Below are 9,985 nucleotides of genomic sequence, written 5' to 3'. Positions count from 1 at the left end.
CAAAGTTGGCACTTCAAAACGAGTAAGCAATTAAAGATGCGCTTTTCCCTGACCGGAAATCGAACCCGGGCCACGGCGGTGAGAGCGCCGAATCCTAGCCACTAGACCACCAGGTAAGGGTTGTCACAAATAACACCTGAGAAGAGAAGCAAATGGAGTGTCTGAATGCCATCAGCTGAAAGCCATCGTCCACTAAGCGGTTGGAAAAAGGGTAACATTTTTCCTCGAAATCCTTCACCAAGGCTTAGAATCAACTACAAGCTGCGGGAACTAAGGTAAGGTTGGTACGGATGTGCCACAAGTCCATCCCTTTGTTGAAATGTACAGCGTAATGCCGAGGAGCAGTTAAAGATCTAAAACGTTTAAGAGTCTGAGAAAATTACAAGCAAGGTGTCTCTGAATGGGGTACCTAACCTGGGCCATGGCAGTGAGCGTGTTGGTTACTAGCCACTAGACAGCCAGGGTAGAAGATGTGCTCTCCTGTGAGATCCAAATTCAAGTCCATAGAAAAAGCTATGAAAAAGTGAAGTTGAAAGGGTAGGCCAAGAATGGAGCATTCTGTGTTTTTCTTCCTAAAAGTTTGCCAAACATTGATTCAGCACTTCACTGTTCAAGCAGAATGGAATATAACAGGGAAAGTGTTGGGCTGATTTTGAGTTGGGAAAACACCCTCCAGGCCAGCAAAATGGCAGAAACAATTGCAAAGACCTACATACGCATTTATATTTACAAGGCCATTTTATGTGACTCTCACAGCAGTTTCATTACAGTTCCTTAAAGTGAATGTTGACGTCAGTGAAGCAGTATCAACAGGTGAAGATTTCAAAGTTGGCACTTCAAAACGAGTAAGCAATTAAAGATGCGCTTTTCCCTGACCGGAAATCGAACCCGGGCCACGGCGGTGAGAGCGCCGAATCCTAGCCACTAGACCACCAGGTAAGGGTTGTCACAAATAACACCTGAGAAGAGAAGCAAATGGAGTGTCTGAATGCCATCAGCTGAAAGCCATCGTCCACTAAGCGGTTGGAAAAAGGGTAACATTTTTCCTCGAAATCCTTCACCAAGGCTTAGAATCAACTACAAGCTGCGGGAACTAAGGTAAGGTTGGTACGGATGTGCCACAAGTCCATCCCTTTGTTGAAATGTACAGCGTAATGCCGAGGAGCAGTTAAAGATCTAAAACGTTTAAGAGTCTGAGAAAATTACAAGCAAGGTGTCTCTGAATGGGGTACCTAACCTGGGCCATGGCAGTGAGCGTGTTGGTTACTAGCCACTAGACAGCCAGGGTAGAAGATGTGCTCTCCTGTGAGATCCAAATTCAAGTCCATAGAAAAAGCTATGAAAAAGTGAAGTTGAAAGGGTAGGCCAAGAATGGAGCATTCTGTGTTTTTCTTCCTAAAAGTTTGCCAAACATTGATTCAGCACTTCACTGTTCAAGCAGAATGGAATATAACAGGGAAAGTGTTGGGCTGATTTTGAGTTGGGAAAACACCCTCCAGGCCAGCAAAATGGCAGAAACAATTGCAAAGACCTACATACGCATTTATATTTACAAGGCCATTTTATGTGACTCTCACAGCAGTTTCATTACAGTTCCTTAAAGTGAATGTTGACGTCAGTGAAGCAGTATCAACAGGTGAAGATTTCAAAGTTGGCACTTCAAAACGAGTAAGCAAATAAAGATGCGTGTTTCCCTGACCGGGAATCGAACCCGGGCCACGGCAGTGAGAGCGCCGAATCCTAGCTACTAGACCACCAGGGAAGGGTTGTCACAAATAACACCTGAGAAGAGAAGCAAATGGAGTGTCTGAATGCCATCAGCTGAAAGCCATCGTCCACTAAGCGGTTGGAAAAAGGATAACATTTTTCCTGAAAATCCTTCACCAAGGCTTAGAATCAACTACAAGCTGCGGGAACTAAGGTAAGGTTGGTACGGATGTGCCACAAGTCCATCCCTTTGTTGAAATGTACAGCGTAATGCCGAGGAGCAGTTAAAGATCTAAAACGTTTAAGAGTCTGAGAAAATTACAAGCAAGGTGTCTCTGAATGGGGTACCTAACCTGGGCCATGGCAGTGAGCGTGTTGGTTACTAGCCACTAGACAGCCAGGGTAGAAGATGTGCTCTCCTGTGAGATCCAAATTCAAGTCCATAGAAAAAGCTATGAAAAAGTGAAGTTGAAAGGGTAGGCCAAGAATGGAGCATTCTGTGTTTTTCTTCCTAAAAGTTTGCCAAACATTGATTCAGCACTTCACTGTTCAAGCAGAATGGAATACAACAGGGAAAGTGTTGGGCTGATTTCGAGTTGGGAAAACACCCTCCAGGCCAGCAAAATGGCAGAAACAATTGCAAAGACCTACATAGGCATTTATATTTACAAGGCCATTTTATGTGACTCTCACAGCAGTTTCATTACAGTTCCTTAAAGTGAATGTTGACGTCAGTGAAGCAGTATCAACAGGTGAAGATTTCAAAGTTGGCACTTCAAAACGAGAAAGCAAATAAAGATGCGCTTTTCCCTGACCGGGAATCGAACGCAGGCCGCGGCAGTGAGAGCGCCGAATCCTAGCCACTAGACCACCAGGGAAGGGTTGTCACAAATAACACCTGAGAAGAGAAGCAAATGGAGTGTCTGAATGCCATCAGCTGAAAGCCATCGTCCACTAAGCGGTTGGAAAAAGGATAACATTTTTCCTCAAAATCCTTCACCAAGGCTTAGAATCAACTACAAGCTGCGGGAACTAAGGTAAGTTTGGTACGGATGTGCCACAAGTCCATCCCTTTGTTGAAATGTACAGCGTAATGCCGAGGAGCGGTTAAAGAACTAAAACGTTTAAGAGTCTGAGAAAATTACAAGCAAGGTGTCTCTGAATGGGGTACCTAACCTGGGCCATGGCAGTGAGCGTGTTGGTTACTAGCCACTAGACAGCCAGGGTAGAAGATGTGCTCTCCTGTGAGATCCAAATTCAAGTCCATAGAAAAAGCTATGAAAAAGTGAAGTTGAAAGGGTAGGCCAAAAATGGAGCATTCTATGTTTTTCTTCCTAAAAGTTTGCCAAACATTGATTCAGCACTTCACTGTTCAAGCAGAATGGAATACAACAGGGAAAGTGTTGGGCTGATTTCGAGTTGAGAAAACACCCTCCAGGCCAGCAAAATGGCAGAAACAATTGCAAAGACCTACATAGGCATTTATATTTACAAGGCCATTTTATGTGACTCTCATAGCAGTTTCATTACAGTTCCTTAAAGTGAATGTTGACGTCAGTGAAGCAGTATCAACAGGTGAAGATTTCAAAGTTGGCACTTCAAAACGAGTAAGCAAATAAAGATGCGCGTTTCCCTGACCGGGAATCGAACCCGGGCCACGGCAGTGAGAGCGCCGAATCCTAGCTACTAGACCACCAGGGAAGGGTTGTCACAAATAACACCTGAGAAGAGAAGCAAATGGAGTGTCTGAATCCCATCAGCTGAAAGCCATCGTCCACCAAGCGGTTGGAAAAAGGACAACATTTTTCCTCAAAATCCTTCACCAAGGCTTAGAATCAACTACAAGCTGCGGGAACTAAGGTAAGGTTGGTACGGATGTGCCACAAGTCCATCCCTTTGTTGAAATGTACAGCGTAATGCCGAGGAGCAGTTAAAGATCTAAAACGTTTAAGAGTCTGAGAAAATTACAAGCAAGGTGTCTCTGAATGGGGTACCTAACCTGGGCCATGGCAGTGAGCGTGTTGGTTACTAGCCACTAGACAGCCAGGGTAGAAGATGTGCTCTCCTGTGAGATCCAAATTCAAGTCCATAGAAAAAGCTATGAAAAAGTGAAGTTGAAAGGGTAGGCCAAGAATGGAGCATTCTGTGTTTTTCTTCCTAAAAGTTTGCCAAACATTGATTCAGCACTTCACTGTTCAAGCAGAATGGAATACAACAGGGAAAGTGTTGAGCTGATTTCGAGTTGGGAAAACACCCTCCAGGCCAGCAAAATGGCAGAAACAATTGCAAAGACCTACATAGGCATTTATATTTACAAGGCCATTTTATGTGACTCTCACAGCAGTTTCATTACAGTTCCTTAAAGTGAATGTTGACGTCAGTGAAGCAGTATCAACAGGTGAAGATTTCAAAGTTGGCACTTCAAAACGAGTAAGCAAATAAAGAAGTGCTTTTCCCTGACCGGGAATCGAACCCGGGCCGCGGCGGTGAGAGCGCCGAATCCTAGCCACTAGACCACCAGGGAAGGGTTGTCACAAATAACACCTGAGAAGAGAAGCAAATGGAGTGTCTGAATGCCATCAGCTGAAAGCCATCGTCCACTAAGCGGTTGGAAAAAGGATAACATTTTTCCTCAAAATCCTTCACCAAGTCTTAGAATCAACTACAAGCTGCGGGAACTAAGGTAAGTTTGGTACGGATGTGCCACAAGTCCATCCCTTTGTTGAAATGTACAGCGTAATGCCGAGGAGCGGTTAAAGATCTAAAACGTTTAAGAGTCTGAGAAAATTACAAGCAAGGTGTCTCTGAATGGGGTACCTAACCTGGGCCATGGCAGTGAGCGTGTTGGTTACTAGCCACTAGACAGCCAGGGTAGAAGATGTGCTCTCCTGTGAGATCCAAATTCAAGTCCATAGAAAAAGCTATGAAAAAGTGAAGTTGAAAGGGTAGGCCAAGAATGGAGCATTCTGTGTTTTTCTTCCTAAAAGTTTGCCAAACATTGATTCAGCACTTCACTGTTCAAGCAGAATGGAATACAACAGGGAAAGTGTTGAGCTGATTTCGAGTTGAGAAAACACCCTCCAGGCCAGCAAAATGGCAGAAACAATTGCAAAGACCTACATAGGCATTTATATTTACAAGGCCATTTTATGTGACTCTCACAGCAGTTTCATTACAGTTCCTTAAAGTGAATGTTGACGTCAGTGAAGCAGTATCAACAGGTGAAGATTTCAAAGTTGGCACTTCAAAACGAGTAAGCAAATAAAGATGCGTGTTTCCCTGACCGGGAATCGAACCCGGGCCACGGCAGTGAGAGCGCCGAATCCTAGCTACTAGACCACCAGGGAAGGGTTGTCACAAATAACACCTGAGAAGAGAAGCAAATGGAGTGTCTGAATGCCATCAGCTGAAAGCCATCGTCCACTAAGCGGTTGGAAAAAGGACAACATTTTTCCTGAAAATCCTTCACCAAGGCTTAGAATCAACTACAAGCTGCGGGAACTAAGGTAAGGTTGGTACGGATGTGCCACAAGTCCATCCCTTTGTTGAAATGTACAGCGTAATGCCGAGGAGCAGTTAAAGATCTAAAACGTTTAAGAGTCTGAGAAAATTACAAGCAAGGTGTCTCTGAATGGGGTACCTAACCTGGGCCATGGCAGTGAGCGTGTTGGTTACTAGCCACTAGACAGCCAGGGTAGAAGATGTGCTCTCCTGTGAGATCCAAATTCAAGTCCATAGAAAAAGCTATGAAAAAGTGAAGTTGAAAGGGTAGGCCAAGAATGGAGCATTCTGTGTTTTTCTTCCTAAAAGTTTGCCAAACATTGATTCAGCACTTCACTGTTCAAGCAGAATGGAATACAACAGGGAAAGTGTTGGGCTGATTTCGAGTTGGGAAAACACCCTCCAGGCCAGCAAAATGGCAGAAACAATTGCAAAGACCTACATAGGCATTTATATTTACAAGGCCATTTTATGTGACTCTCACAGCAGTTTCATTACAGTTCCTTAAAGTGAATGTTGACGTCAGTGAAGCAGTATCAACAGGTGAAGATTTCAAAGTTGGCACTTCAAAACGAGAAAGCAAATAAAGATGCGCTTTTCCCTGACCGGGAATCGAACCCAGGCCGCGGCAGTGAGAGCGCCGAATCCTAGCCACTAGACCACCAGGGAAGGGTTGTCACAAATAACACCTGAGAAGAGAAGCAAATGGAGTGTCTGAATGCCATCAGCTGAAAGCCATCGTCCACTAAGCGGTTGGAAAAAGGATAACATTTTTCCTCAAAATCCTTCACCAAGGCTTAGAATCAACTACAAGCTGCGGGAACTAAGGTAAGTTTGGTACGGATGTGCCACAAGTCCATCCCTTTGTTGAAATGTACAGCGTAATGCCGAGGAGCGGTTAAAGAACTAAAACGTTTAAGAGTCTGAGAAAATTACAAGCAAGGTGTCTCTGAATGGGGTACCTAACCTGGGCCATGGCAGTGAGCGTGTTGGTTACTAGCCACTAGACAGCCAGGGTAGAAGATGTGCTCTCCTGTGAGATCCAAATTCAAGTCCATAGAAAAAGCTATGAAAAAGTGAAGTTGAAAGGGTAGGCCAAAAATGGAGCATTCTATGTTTTTCTTCCTAAAAGTTTGCCAAACATTGATTCAGCACTTCACTGTTCAAGCAGAATGGAATACAACAGGGAAAGTGTTGGGCTGATTTCGAGTTGAGAAAACACCCTCCAGGCCAGCAAAATGGCAGAAACAATTGCAAAGACCTACATAGGCATTTATATTTACAAGGCCATTTTATGTGACTCTCACAGCAGTTTCATTACAGTTCCTTAAAGTGAATGTTGACGTCAGTGAAGCAGTATCAACAGGTGAAGATTTCAAAGTTGGCACTTCAAAACGAGTAAGCAAATAAAGATGCGCGTTTCCCTGACCGGGAATCGAACCCGGGCCACGGCGGTGAGAGCGCCGAATCCTAGCTACTAGACCACCAGGGAAGGGTTGTCACAAATAACACCTGAGAAGAGAAGCAAATGGAGTGTCTGAATCCCATCAGCTGAAAGCCATCGTCCACTAAGCGGTTGGAAAAAGGACAACATTTTTCCTCAAAATCCTTCACCAAGGCTTAGAATCAACTACAAGCTGCGGGAACTAAGGTAAGGTTGGTACGGATGTGCCACAAGTCCATCCCTTTGTTGAAATGTACAGCGTAATGCCGAGGAGCAGTTAAAGATCTAAAACGTTTAAGAGTCTGAGAAAATTACAAGCAAGGTGTCTCTGAATGGGGTACCTAACCTGGGCCATGGCAGTGAGCGTGTTGGTTACTAGCCACTAGACAGCCAGGGTAGAAGATGTGCTCTCCTGTGAGATCCAAATTCAAGTCCATAGAAAAAGCTATGAAAAAGTGAAGTTGAAAGGGTAGGCCAAGAATGGAGCATTCTGTGTTTTTCTTCCTAAAAGTTTGCCAAACATTGATTCAGCACTTCACTGTTCAAGCAGAATGGAATACAACAGGGAAAGTGTTGGGCTGATTTCGAGTTGGGAAAACACCCTCCAGGCCAGCAAAATGGCAGAAACAATTGCAAAGACCTACATAGGCATTTATATTTACAAGGCCATTTTATGTGACTCTCACAGCAGTTTCATTACAGTTCCTTAAAGTGAATGTTGACGTCAGTGAAGCAGTATCAACAGGTGAAGATTTCAAAGTTGGCACTTCAAAACGAGTAAGCAAATAAAGATGCGCTTTTCCCTGACCGGGAATCGAACCCGGGCCGCGGCGGTGAGAGCGCCGAATCCTAGCCACTAGACCACCAGGGAAGGGTTGTCACAAATAACACCTGAGAAGAGAAGCAAATGGAGTGTCTGAATGCCATCAGCTGAAAGCCATCGTCCACTAAGCGGTTGGAAAAAGGATAACATTTTTCCTCAAAATCCTTCACCAAGGCTTAGAATCAACTACAAGCTGCGGGAACTAAGGTAAGGTTGGTACGGATGTGCCACAAGTCCATCCCTTTGTTGAAATGTACAGCGTAATGCCGAGGAGCGGTTAAAGATCTAAAACGTTTAAGAGTCTGAGAAAATTACAAGCAAGGTGTCTCTGAATGGGGTACCTAACCTGGGCCATGGCAGTGAGCGTGTTGGTTACTAGCCACTAGACAGCCAGGGTAGAAGATGTGCTCTCCTGTGAGATCCAAATTCAAGTCCATAGAAAAAGCTATGAAAAAGTGAAGTTGAAAGGGTAGGCCAAGAATGGAGCATTCTGTGTTTTTCTTCCTAAAAGTTTGCCAAACATTGATTCAGCACTTCACTGTTCAAGCAGAATGGAATACAACAGGGAAAGTGTTGAGCTGATTTCGAGTTGAGAAAACACCCTCCAGGCCAGCAAAATGGCAGAAACAATTGCAAAGACCTACATAGGCATTTATATTTACAAGGCCATTTTATGTGACTCTCACAGCAGTTTCATTACAGTTCCTTAAAGTGAATGTTGACGTCAGTGAAGCAGTATCAACAGGTGAAGATTTCAAAGTTGGCACTTCAAAACGAGTAAGCAAATAAAGATGCGCGTTTCCCTGACCGGGAATCGAACCCGGGCCACGGCAGTGAGAGCGCCGAATCCTAGCTACTAGACCACCAGGGAAGGGTTGTCACAAATAACACCTGAGAAGAGAAGCAAATGGAGTGTCTGAATGCCATCAGCTGAAAGCCATCGTCCACTAAGCGGTTGGAAAAAGGACAACATTTTTCCTGAAAATCCTTCACCAAGGCTTAGAATCAACTACAAGCTGCGGGAACTAAGGTAAGGTTGGTACGGATGTGCCACAAGTCCATCCCTTTGTTGAAATGTACAGCGTAATGCCGAGGAGCAGTTAAAGATCTAAAACGTTTAAGAGTCTGAGAAAATTACAAGCAAGGTGTCTCTGAATGGGGTACCTAACCTGGGCCATGGCAGTGAGCGTGTTGGTTACTAGCCACTAGACAGCCAGGGTAGAAGATGTGCTCTCCTGTGAGATCCAAATTCAAGTCCATAGAAAAAGCTATGAAAAAGTGAAGTTGAAAGGGTAGGCCAAGAATGGAGCATTCTGTGTTTTTCTTCCTAAAAGTTTGCCAAACATTGATTCAGCACTTCACTGTTCAAGCAGAATGGAATACAACAGGGAAAGTGTTGGGCTGATTTCGAGTTGGGAAAACACCCTCCAGGCCAGCAAAATGGCAGAAACAATTGCAAAGACCTACATAGGCATTTATATTTACAAGGCCATTTTATGTGACTCTCACAGCAGTTTCATTACAGTTCCTTAAAGTGAATGTTGACGTCAGTGAAGCAGTATCAACAGGTGAAGATTTCAAAGTTGGCACTTCAAAACGAGAAAGCAAATAAAGATGCGCTTTTCCCTGACCGGGAATCGAACCCAGGCCGCAGCGGTGAGAGCGCCGAATCCTAGCCACTAGACCACCAGGGAAGGGTTGTCACAAATAACACCTGAGAAGAGAAGCAAATGGAGTGTCTGAATGCCATCAGCTGAAAGCCATCGTCCACTAAGCGGTTGGAAAAAGGATAACATTTTTCCTCAAAATCCTTCACCAAGGCTTAGAATCAACTACAAGCTGCGGGAACTAAGGTAAGGTTGGTACGGATGTGCCACAAGTCCATCCCTTTGTTGAAATGTACAGCGTAATGCCGAGGAGCAGTTAAAGATCTAAAACGTTTAAGAGTCTGAGAAAATTACAAGCAAGGTGTCTCTGAATGGGGTACCTAACCTGGGCCATGGCAGTGAGCGTGTTGGTTACTAGCCACTAGACAGCCAGGGTAGAAGATGTGCTCTCCTGTGAGATCCAAATTCAAGTCCATAGAAAAAGCTATGAAAAAGTGAAGTTGAAAGGGTAGGCCAAAAATGGAGCATTCTATGTTTTTCTTCCTAAAAGTTTGCCAAACATTGGTTCAGCACTTCACTGTTCAAGCAGAATGGAATACAACAGGGAAAGTGTTGGGCTGATTTCGAGTTGAGAAAACACCCTCCAGGCCAGCAAAATGGCAGAAACAATTGCAAAGACCTACATAGGCATTTATATTTACAAGGCCATTTTATGTGACTCTCATAGCAGTTTCATTACAGTTCCTTAAAGTGAATGTTGACGTCAGTGAAGCAGTATCAACAGGTGAAGATTTCAAAGTTGGCACTTCAAAACGAGTAAGCAAATAAAGATGCGCGTTTCCCTGACCGGGAATCGAACCCGGGCCACGGCGGTGAGAGCGCCGAATCCTAGCTACTAGACCA

General features: G+C 44.4%; 9 non-coding genes across 9 annotated transcripts; all 9 read right to left on the bottom strand.

Moving 5' to 3' along the window:
- Window positions 1-1,690: 1,690 nt before the first annotated feature.
- TRNAE-CUC lies at window positions 1,691-1,762 on the bottom strand. Its single transcript has one exon. It is a non-coding gene; the product is annotated as a tRNA-Glu (tRNA).
- A 1,574-nt stretch (window positions 1,763-3,336) lies between these two features.
- TRNAE-CUC lies at window positions 3,337-3,408 on the bottom strand. The gene has a single exon. It is a non-coding gene; the product is annotated as a tRNA-Glu (tRNA).
- A 751-nt stretch (window positions 3,409-4,159) lies between these two features.
- On the bottom strand, window positions 4,160-4,231 carry TRNAE-CUC. Its single transcript has one exon. It is a non-coding gene; the product is annotated as a tRNA-Glu (tRNA).
- Window positions 4,232-4,982: 751 nt separating this feature from the next.
- On the bottom strand, window positions 4,983-5,054 carry TRNAE-CUC. Its single transcript has one exon. It is a non-coding gene; the product is annotated as a tRNA-Glu (tRNA).
- Window positions 5,055-5,805: 751 nt separating this feature from the next.
- On the bottom strand, window positions 5,806-5,877 carry TRNAE-CUC. The gene has a single exon. It is a non-coding gene; the product is annotated as a tRNA-Glu (tRNA).
- Window positions 5,878-6,628: 751 nt separating this feature from the next.
- Window positions 6,629-6,700, bottom strand: TRNAE-CUC. The gene has a single exon. It is a non-coding gene; the product is annotated as a tRNA-Glu (tRNA).
- Window positions 6,701-7,451: 751 nt separating this feature from the next.
- On the bottom strand, window positions 7,452-7,523 carry TRNAE-CUC. The gene has a single exon. It is a non-coding gene; the product is annotated as a tRNA-Glu (tRNA).
- A 751-nt stretch (window positions 7,524-8,274) lies between these two features.
- TRNAE-CUC lies at window positions 8,275-8,346 on the bottom strand. Its single transcript has one exon. It is a non-coding gene; the product is annotated as a tRNA-Glu (tRNA).
- Window positions 8,347-9,097: 751 nt separating this feature from the next.
- On the bottom strand, window positions 9,098-9,169 carry TRNAE-CUC. Its single transcript has one exon. It is a non-coding gene; the product is annotated as a tRNA-Glu (tRNA).
- Window positions 9,170-9,985: the final 816 nt, after the last annotated feature.

Source organism: Bufo bufo, unplaced genomic scaffold (assembly GCF_905171765.1).
Source record: "Bufo bufo unplaced genomic scaffold, aBufBuf1.1, whole genome shotgun sequence".
Taxonomy (NCBI): domain Eukaryota; kingdom Metazoa; phylum Chordata; class Amphibia; order Anura; family Bufonidae; genus Bufo; species Bufo bufo.
This window is presented reverse-complemented; position numbering and strand designations above follow the sequence as displayed.